Below are 10,484 nucleotides of genomic sequence, written 5' to 3'. Positions count from 1 at the left end.
CACTGTGGGTTAAGCCACAGAGCCTAGGGCTTGCCGACCGGAAGGTTGGTGGTTCAAATCCCCGCGACGGGGTGAGCTCCCGTTGCTCTGTCCCTGTTCCTGCCAACCTAGCAGCTCGAAAGCACATCAAAGTGCAAGTAGATAAATAGGTACGGCTCCAGCGGGAAGGTAAACGGCGTTTCCGTGTGCTGCTCTGGTTCGCCAGAAGCGGCTTAGTCATGCTGGACCCATGACCCGGAAGCTGTACGCCGGCTCCCTCGGCCAATAAAGCGAGATGAGCGCCGCAACCCCAGAGTCAGCCACAACTGGACCTAATGGACAGGGGTCCCTTTACCTTTACCTATGTTGTTAAATACTACGGTTTGACGCAGGTTTCACTTTTCTCAAACCAGTTTCAGCTCAGCTAGAAAATGTAAGGCGTTCTCACTTTGTGTCTAAGGGTGCTGTGAACATTTGGGGGCAGCTGTAGGAATCCCAGGAGGGATTCAGGGTCAGGGAAACCAAAACTTTGATGGACGCCAAGTGGAGTCATTCCCACCTGCCCCCTCTCTGATCTGGCTTGGAATGGAGGAGAGTGAAAGGGTCTCCTTGCATTTCAGGTCTGTAATGTGAACACACCTTGCATTTTTGTATGAGCTCCTGAACCAAAAGCTATGGCTGGAACCCTAATGGGGAAACAAGTTCTGTTGGGGGCGTTAAGGCTGCGAACCCCTCCATTTTCTGCTCAGGTTGTAGATATGTGTGAACAGAACTTTTTTTATGTATGCTACAACAGCAGCAAGAATACTCATTGCAAAGTATTGGAAGACACAAGATCTACCCACTCTGGAAGAATGGCAGATGAAGGTGATCGACTACATGGAATTGGCAGAAATGACTGGCAGAATCCGAGACCAGGGAGAAGAGTTGGTGAAAGAAGACTGGAAGAAATTTAAAGACTATTTACAGAAATATTGTAAAATTGATGAATGTTAGAAGGATGTTGGAAAGAAACTAAGGGGTTTCCAGCTGTAATGCTTTAGGAGATACGGGGGGGAAAAAGGTTATAAATGGGTAAAAGCTTAATGGTAAGGATTTGCTGAATTAACAATTTGAAGTGGAATACAAAGAAGGGAGGTATGAGGAGGTCTGGGGAAATAAGTGTAAGGAAGATATGTTATGGAAAATTATTTGTTTTTTAATTGTTTTTATGTTGTATTTTGTATTGTGTTTCTTTTCATTTTTCATTTTTATTGTTATATTTTAAAAACTTTAATAAATATCTTGGGGGGGGGTAGATATGTGTGAACAACGCCATATACTCTAAAGACACTGCAGTCTCTTCCTTGGCATTCGTACCACGGAAACTGAATCCTGGGTAAGCTCATGTACCCATGGGGAGGTGTGTGTAACAGTATCTTCCAACAGGCCAGAGAAAATCCAGTTAATGCAAATTGCAGGAGGATCAATGATTCACAAATTGCCCAAGCCAAACATGTGTTAACGCCAAACACTCAGTGTAAGCTAGTTATTATTATTAATACTATTATTTAGACAGTAGTGGTGAGATGGCAACGGGTCTTCCTTTCCCAAGAGAATTGGTGCTACTGCCAAGTCTGACCACAAGAGGGCAATAAAAACCCAATCTTGTATTTTCTTTACAGTATTTATTTTTTAACCAGCAGCATAACCTGCATTTATAGGAATGCCTTAAGCACACATGTGCACACAGTTCCTTTCTATTTCTACTCAACATAACTCGTCCGGAAGCCCCAGCTGCTGGAGGTTTCAGCAATCTGGACATGAAGCAAAATAAAATACTCACACTTTTGCGTGCAATATTGGGGTGGGGGTGGGTGTCTTGCACCCCACTCTACTTGAAAAGAAAACTGCTGCACTTTGCAATTCGGAATAAAGTCACCACCTAATCCAGGGGTAGGCAACCTAAAGCCCGTGGGCCGGATGCGGACCAATCGCCTTCTCAATCCAGTCCGCGGACGGTCCGGGAATCAGTGTGTTTTTACTTGAGTAGAATGTGTCCTTTTATTTAAAATGTATCTCTGGGTTATTTGTGGGGCATAGGAATTCATTCATTATTTTTTTCAAAATATAGTGTTGCCCACCATATGGTCTGAGGGACGGTGGACCGGCCCACGGCTGAAAAAGGTTGCTGACCCCTGACCTAATCCAACAGAAATAATTAATCAAAGGAACAAACCAACAAAGGAAATCAAGTCGCATAAATTGGCCAAGCAGTCACCTAATCAAAAATAAAAAATCGAGAGGCTGAGCTATGGACCTGATCCAGGGGAGTTCCTGCAAGGCGTTGCTGATATGCTGTGACTTTTTGCTGCTTGTTAGGGTTATAAATCTGAATAAATTGCAGGGGTATATTGGCAGTGTTAAGTTGTGGGTGAACATGTCAGACGACACAGCAATTCTTCAAACAGCTCTTGTTTATTCACAGGCCAGAACAGAACTGAACTGAAGGGTTCAGTCAGCCTGCTTATATAGAGCTCCAGTACAACGTAACTGTAACAATTTTCTAAAACTATCCAATCACTGAATGTCACTTTCGATCCCTTATTTGCATAAATATCTACAGTATCCCCCTGCTGGCCCAGGGTGAGAACTTCAGTACACTACCTGCCCGTGAACTGTCTCGCCAGAGTGGTGCATGCTCTAGTTATCTCACGCTTGGACTACTGCAACGCGCTCTACGTGGGGCTACCTTTGAAGGTGACCCGAAAACTGCAATTAATCCAGAATGCGGCAGCTAGACTGGTGACTGGGAGTGGCCGCCGGGACCACATAACACCGGTTCTGAGAGATCTGCATTGGCTCCCAGTACGTTTCCGAGCACGATTCAAAGTGTTGGTGCTGACCTTTAAAGCCCTAAACGGCCTCGGTCCTGTATACTTGAAGGAGCGTCTCCACCCGCATTGCTCAGCCCGGACACTGAGATCCAGCGCCGAGGGCCTTCTGGCGGTTCCCTCATTGCGAGAAGTGAGGCTACAGGGAACCATACAGAGGGCCTTCTCGGTAGTGGCGCCCGCCCTGTGGAACGCCCTCCCATCAGATGTCAATGAGATAAATAATTGCCTGACATTCAGAAGACATCTGAAGGCAGCCCTGTTCAGGGACGTTTTTAATATGTAACGCTGTACTGTTTTTAACACTGATTGGGAGCCGCCCAGAGTGGCTGGGGAAACTCAGCCAGATGGGCGGGGTATAAATAAATTATTATTATTATTATTATTATTATTATTATTATTATTATTATTATTATTACATAACAGGCAGCAGCGGTGAAGCAGCTATCTTTAGAAGAGCAGGGGTGCTAGAACGTCTGCTCTGCATAGGGAACGTCCCAGGTTCAGCTACCCTGGGGTGTCAACTGGGAGGGACCCCCGCCTGAAAACACAGTTCTTCAGAAGCATCTGCTGGGGACAGTTCAGGGGTGAGAGGGGCTGTATCCGAACCTTAGGTATTTAACTGAATGTGCGAGAGCCATAACTCGGCAGCCAAGCAACTGCATGCAGAAGGACCCAGGTTCGAATTCCAGCATCTTGAAAACCCTGGAGAGCTGCTGCGGTTTGGACAACACTGATGGCCTGGGACCTGGGCTCGGACTTGGAACCAGAGGAGTCTCAGTCAGCACCGGATCCTTTGCCTCAGGCATCACCTGAACCAAGTCTGGGGCCTGATCCTGAAGAGCCCCAGTCTGTACAGGTTCCCCTGCAACTAGCAGCAGCTGGGCCGAGTCAGGGACCTGAGCCTGCCCTGGCTCCAGATGTGGGGATTACCTCGTTGCCTTCAGCTGGGCCATCACTTACATCTGCTCCACTACCGGTTGGGTCAAGAGAGGCTGAGGTGGCCTCTGGGTCTAGTAACCCACCGACATCTCCCGAGCTGCAGAGACTAAGGTCTGAGAGAAGGAGAGACCTGAGTACTCGCAGGAGGAGTGCTCGCCTTACGGCAGGGGTCTGCAACCCGTGGCTCCGGAGCCGCATGTGGCTCTTTTACACCTTTGCCGCGGCTCCAGGGCGGATACTAGCGAGGGGAGGAGGCGCATTGTGTGCCTCGACACTCCCCACTGTGGCGGGCGCTGTACTGGCTGTGACGTCACATGGGGGCAGTGCGTGCGTTAGTCACTCACCATCCCGCCATCACCTTCCCGACCGCCCGACCGCTACATTGTAAGGGGCATGTACGCTGGTCACTGCATTGAAAGGGGGCATGTACGCTGGTCACTGTTTTGAAGGGGAGTGAAGAACACACACACACAAAAAGGTAACTTGTTAATTTAACATTTATTTCTATGAGGAGGAGTAATTCTGAGGGGTCAAACAAAGAAATAATAAAAAAGTGACAAAAAAGTTATTTTTATAATGATGAGTTTTGCGGCTCCCAGTTTTTTTTCCTTCGGAAACGGGTCCAAGTGGCTCTTTTTGTCTTAAAGGTTGCAGACCCCTGCCTTAGGGTGAAACAGGGAGGTGCGTCACCGGGGGAACAGGACCGGCCGTTACCCTGACAAAGATAAAAGGCTGTCGGACCCCGCCCCAGGTTGCGGGAGCAACATTGCTATATGATAGATCCTGCCTGAGATCCTGTACCTGTCCTTGCCTGGTTTCCTGCCTTGGCCTGTCGGACTGACTCCCAGCGGAACCTTTGGATTCTAGACCAGCCCTGGACCGCGTTTCACAGGTTACCCCCGGGCCCAGCACAAACACTGAGCTCGATGGGCCAGGGGTCAGACTCAGCCCAAGGCCGCTTTCAGTGGACACTGGGACATTGAGGAACGGAACCCTCCCCCTCCCTCAAGTCCCCCAGCCGGGGAGCAATTGCAAGGCAAGGCGGCCAAACCAACTGCAAGGTTCAGCTCGAGTCCAGGAGTTTATTCTTATCCCGTCTCTCTTTGTCCAACAGGCTTGGCCTGCCGTCTATTTAAATCCCTTTCAAAATGCCTTGGCTCTCACCCCAGAATAACTCGCATAGTCTGCCTCCCCCTTTTGTTCATGCTCCCTCTTGTTTTTCCAACTGGGAAGGTGACACTTCCTAGGGGAACATCAGGGGAGCCTTGCTGCGGATCAGGATCCTGGCCCATCTAGTCAGCATCCTTTTCTCAGAGTCGCCAGCCAGACGCCCCAAAGGGAAACCTGCAAACAGGGGCACAAGAGCCCTCCATCCTTCTGTGGATTCCAGCATGAAATATACTTGGAGTCGAGAGTGGATTTCATGCTCTTTATTCAGCTCATATTAGTGAGGAATGAAAGTTCCCCCAAAATACCTGCATTATATACATTGTTTACACAATGGGCGGCACGTGATTGGCTAATTCCAGGATTCTCCTGTAGGCCAATCAGGTTGCGGATTCACTTCCACCCGGAGCTGGATTGGGTGGCTCCTGCGGACCAATCATACCGCTGCATTGTTCTAGGACCAATCAGACTGCTGCATTCTGAATCCTATTGTTCTAGGACCAATCAGGCTGCTGCATTTTGGATCCTATTGTTCTAGGACCAATCAGACTGCTGCATTCTGAATCCTATTGTTCTAGAACCAATCAGACTGCTGCATTCTGAATCCTATTGTTCTAGGACCAATCAGACTGCTGCATTCTGAATCCTATTGTTCTAGGACCACTCAGGCTGCTGCATTCTTGACCCTATTGTTCTAGAACCAATCAGACTGCTGCATTCTGAATCCTATTGTTCTAAGACCAATCGGGCTGCTGCATTCTGTATCCTATTGTTCTAGGACCACTCAGACTGCTGCCTTTCGGATCCTATTATTCTAGGACCAATCAGACTGCTGCATTCTGGACCCTATTGTTCTAGGACCAATCAGGCTGCTGCATTCTGAATCCTATTATTCTAGGACCAATCAGACTGCTGCATTCTGAATCCTATTATTCTAGGACCAATCAGACTGCTGCATTCTGGACCCTATTGTTCTAGGACCACTCAGGCTGCTGCATTCTTGACCCTATTGTTCTAGAACCAATCAGACTGCTGCATTCTGAATCCTATTGTTCTAAGACCAATCAGACTGCTGCATTCTGAATCCTATTGTTCTAGGACCACTCAGACTGCTGCCTTTCGGATCCTATTATTCTAGGACCAATCAGACTGCTGCATTTTAGATCCTATTGTTCTAGGACCAATCAGGCTGCTGCATTCTGAATCCTATTGTTCTAGGACCAATCAGACTGCTGCATTCTGAATCCTAGTATTCTAGGACCAATCAGAGTGCTGCATTCTGGACCCTATTGTTCTAGAACCAATCAGACTGCTGCATTCTGGACCCTATTGTTCTAGGACCACTCAGACTGCTGCATTCTGGACCCTATTGTTCTAGGACCAATCAGGCTGCTGCATTCTGAATCCTATTGTTCTAGAACCAATCAGACTGCTGCATTCTGAATCCTATTATTCTAGGACCAATCAGACTGCTGCATTCTGGACCCTATTGTTCTAGAACCAATCAGACTGCTGCATTCTGGACCCTATTGTTCTAGGACCACTCAGACTGCTGCATTCTGGACCCTATTGTTCTAGGACCAATCAGGCTGCTGCATTCTGAATCCTATTGTTCTAGAACCAATCAGACTGCTGCATTCTGAATCCTATTATTCTAGGACCAATCAGACTGCTGCATTCTGGACCCTATTGTTCTAGGACCACTCAGGCTGCTGCATTCTGGACCCTATCGTTCTAGAACCAATCAGGCTGCTGCATTCTGGACCCTATCGTTCTAGGACCACTCAGACTGCTGCCTTTCGGATCCTATTCAACTCAGTACATAACACAGCAACTGGTCTTGCTGCCTCTGACCAGGGAAGCAGAGCATCATAGTTGCCATCCATAGCCTTCTCCTCCTCCGTGACCTTGCCCAAGCCTCATTTAAAGCCATCCAAGTTGGAGCCATTACTGCCTCCTGCAGGGGCAAGTTTTGGGCTTCCTTTTCCCTGCCCTGAATGTTCCAACATTCAGCTTCTTTTCTTCTTTTTATAACATCTGTATTAATTTAAAATACAGTCAAAAAATAAAGGTAAGCACAACAGAATTAAGCACAAAAAAGAAAAAGAAAAGAAAAGAAAAAAGAAGAAAAAGAGGGATAAAAAAGAGTTTAACAGTAGCAAGAAAATGTCAATTAAAAATAACCCAAATCTTTATACAACATCATGTCTTATCCAATAAAGTCTTGTATAAAAAACTTCCAGTCATTCTCATTATATTTTTTCTATTGCCTTGATTTTATCGCACAGTTTCTTTTACAACTTTTTCCATATATTCCTCTGAGATGTTTATTCCGTTGATTTATTGTACACAAGTATCATTCAGTTCTGCTAGGATGAAATCAAAAAGTATACGGAGAATGGAAATTATTTAAGGAATATATAAGACTATGTCGAAAAAATGGTACCAACATTCAGTTTCACAGGATGCTCAAGAGCTCTATCCTGCAGTTTCCTATATTCCTATAATCCTCGTTAAATGTACAGTCTAAGGCAGGCATGGCCAAACTCAGCCCTCCAGATGTTTTGGGACTACAGTTCCCATCATCCCTGACTGATGGTCCTGTTAGCTAGGGATGATGGGAGTTGTAGTCCCAAAACATCTGGAGGGCCAAGTTCGGCCATGCCTCATCCACACCCAAAAGGCAGGGGTCCAAGTGGTTTTCTCCATGCCCCACTGCTTCCTGGTACCAAATCGGCAAAGGTCAATCCAGTGAAACGCCTAATTGCTGTTTGCTACGTTTGAGGGCTATAGATCGATTTCCCCCAGGAGGGAGCAGCGGTGTGGATGCAACTGAATCTCACCTGAAAAGGGCATCATCGGAAGGAGCCTTGTCCTATCCACCTGGAGTGCCCCGTGGCTTCCTTTCATCTCTTCTGAATTGCTCCTTCCATCCTGGTGTTGGGTGCTTAGTTTAGCTCCAGCTCCATCCCAGGATATCTAGGATAGCTTGCTAGGCCTTTAAAGCCCTGCGAATTAACATCCAACTAGGGAGGAATCCAGAACAAAGGCGATGCGAGTGAGAGGCAGCTGCCAGGAAGGATATTCGCTGTGCTCCAAAAGAGGTCAGATTGAACATTTATTTCTGTTACAAAAAATCCCCAACCCTGAACATTTGTTTTCCTTCTGGGCCTGTGCCAGGGCAGGGGGTGGGGGTGCCTTTACACCAGATTTGCCTCCCTCAAAACAGCATTGACAAATACTCCCTAAGAGCTGTTAACTCATCAGTGCGCACACAAGTACTTTGTTTCCTTACAAAAAGGATCATGCAATCTTTGGGTTAGCAAAGATGCAGGGTGTAAAATCTCCTTTTTGGAGATGAGTTCACTTGGTTTTTCTTGCTACTGGGAGTCATTGGCCCCATGGCTCCTTGCTTCACTTGATTCAGGAAGAGAAAAGAAAAAGGAGTGGGGCAAAGCCTGCTGAAAGCCTGCTAAGCCACACCCTCATGAGCAACTTGAGCTCAGGGCTCAGGTTAACCCTTTCATGCATGCAAATGTGAGTCGGTAACTGTATATTACAACAGTGCCCCCTCTCACTGGCCCTGCTCTGTGGTCTCCTCAAATGCTTTTGCCTCAATGGAATAGGTAATATTGCTCCACCCACTTTCCTCTCTAACCTCACCACCACTAGAACTTACACACGGCTTTTCTTAAGCAGAATACTGCAGTCGGAAACAGTGTCCGGACAGAAATAGCTGCCACCAAAAATAAGCTCAACAACTTTTGTGTCCAGATTTTCACTTTTTGAAACATGGCAACCCTAGAGTTGGCCAATCACTGGAGATATTCTCCTTTCACTCGAAAAGGTTGGTGGAACAAGATGGGAGCAGTTGACAGTTAAAGAAAAGGAGACAAAGCAAAACAGACAACTTGGAGGAGTTAAATTCAACAATCCTTCTCAGTTACTTTGGGTTTTTTTTGTCACATTTGTTTTGAGAGAACAGGGAGCAGTCCTCCCCACCCTAGATATCCATCATCCATTATGGACTGGAACTTTATTCCATTATTAAAAAAGGTAAAGGGACCCCTGACCATTAGGTCCAGTCATGGCCGACTCTGGGATTGAGGCGCTCATCTCGCTTTATTGGCCGAGGGAGCCGGCGTACAGCTTCCGGGTCATGTGGCCAGCATGACTAAGCCGCTTCTGGCAAACCAGAGCAGCGCATGGAAACGCCGTTTACCTTCCCGCCAGAGCGGTACCTATTTATCTACTTGCACTTTGACGTGCTTTCGAACTGCTAGGTTGGCAGGAGCTGGGACCAAGCAACGGGAGCTCACCCCGTCGTGGGGTTTCGAACCGCCGACCTTTTGATTGGCAAGTCCTAGGCTCTGTGGTTTAACCCACAGCGCCACCCGCGTCCCTCTTATTCCATTATACCTAAACTTAAAATCTAAACATTACCTTTCATGGTCTTCCATTTTGCTTTTTCTACATCTTCACGGTTGTTTGGGTTTTTCCTTTATGCAGCACCAGAATTAGGTTCATAGAGAAGCTTTGTTATATGTGTCTTGTTTGATATCATGTATTATTATTTTTTTGCTTAGCTGAAAGAGTCCCATATATATATATATGAGATATGTGGAACTTCCGGCCTTCTAGATGTTGCTGGATGTCAACTCCCACAGGGTTCCCAATGGCCAATGGTCAACTGGTCAGGCATGGGGAGAGCGGGAGTCCCCATGTGCAAAGACAGATTGAAGAAGGGCTGAAGAAATAGGAGGCTCTGTTTTGGCGACTGAGAAGGACTCCCCTTCCTGGAAGACTGGATTCCAACTCTCCCATGTAGTTCTGGAGGAGAGGGAGGGGTGGTGTAGAAGCACATCCAAAACAGCAGCTGCTGCCACCTTCATCATTCATTTTCATCCTGTGCAACTAAGACAGCTGCAAGCAAGGACAAAGACAGGGTATTTTGGGTGCCACCTTCAGCCCCCTTCCCCCTTGTCTAAGTATCTCTCTGCTCCTGGCTCCAGGCAAGGAGATGCTCTGGGGCAGAGTAAAAAGCTAAAAATATAAATACAAAGACTCTCAGGGCGGGGTCAGCTGCAAGGTCTCTCCCCCAAGCAAACAGGGCCCCAGCATCTTGTATAAACAGAGGGAAACTGCCCCACAGCGTGGACGTTGAGAAATCTTGCTCTAGAGCGTGCCCGACTTAAGGGACCTCCTTATCCCTTACACATCTATGAGCAGAAAACCCATTTGCTCTGATGGAGTGCTCAAGAGCGGTTAGAGCAGGGCTTTCAGCGTGGCTGCCCCTGTTCTGTGGAGTGGCATTCCTGTGGAGATAACAACAGACACTTTCCAGGAGCGGCTGAAGGCCTTTTTGTCCCGACAGACTTTTCCAGCTGGTGAAATGGGTCCCCGCCATGGCTGTCCACTTATCAGGGTCTTCGTCTTGTCTTCAATGTGTTTGCTGCCATTTTAACTGTTTTTGATTCTCTTGTGCATAAAACGCCTTGAGATTAGAAGGAAATTGACAAAAAT

Source organism: Podarcis liolepis (assembly GCF_965112155.1).
Source record: "Podarcis liolepis genome assembly, chromosome: 7".
Lineage (NCBI taxonomy): Eukaryota > Metazoa > Chordata > Lepidosauria > Squamata > Lacertidae > Podarcis > Podarcis liolepis.
The sequence above is the reverse complement of the archived record's forward strand: the minus strand, read 5'-3'. Positions refer to the sequence as shown.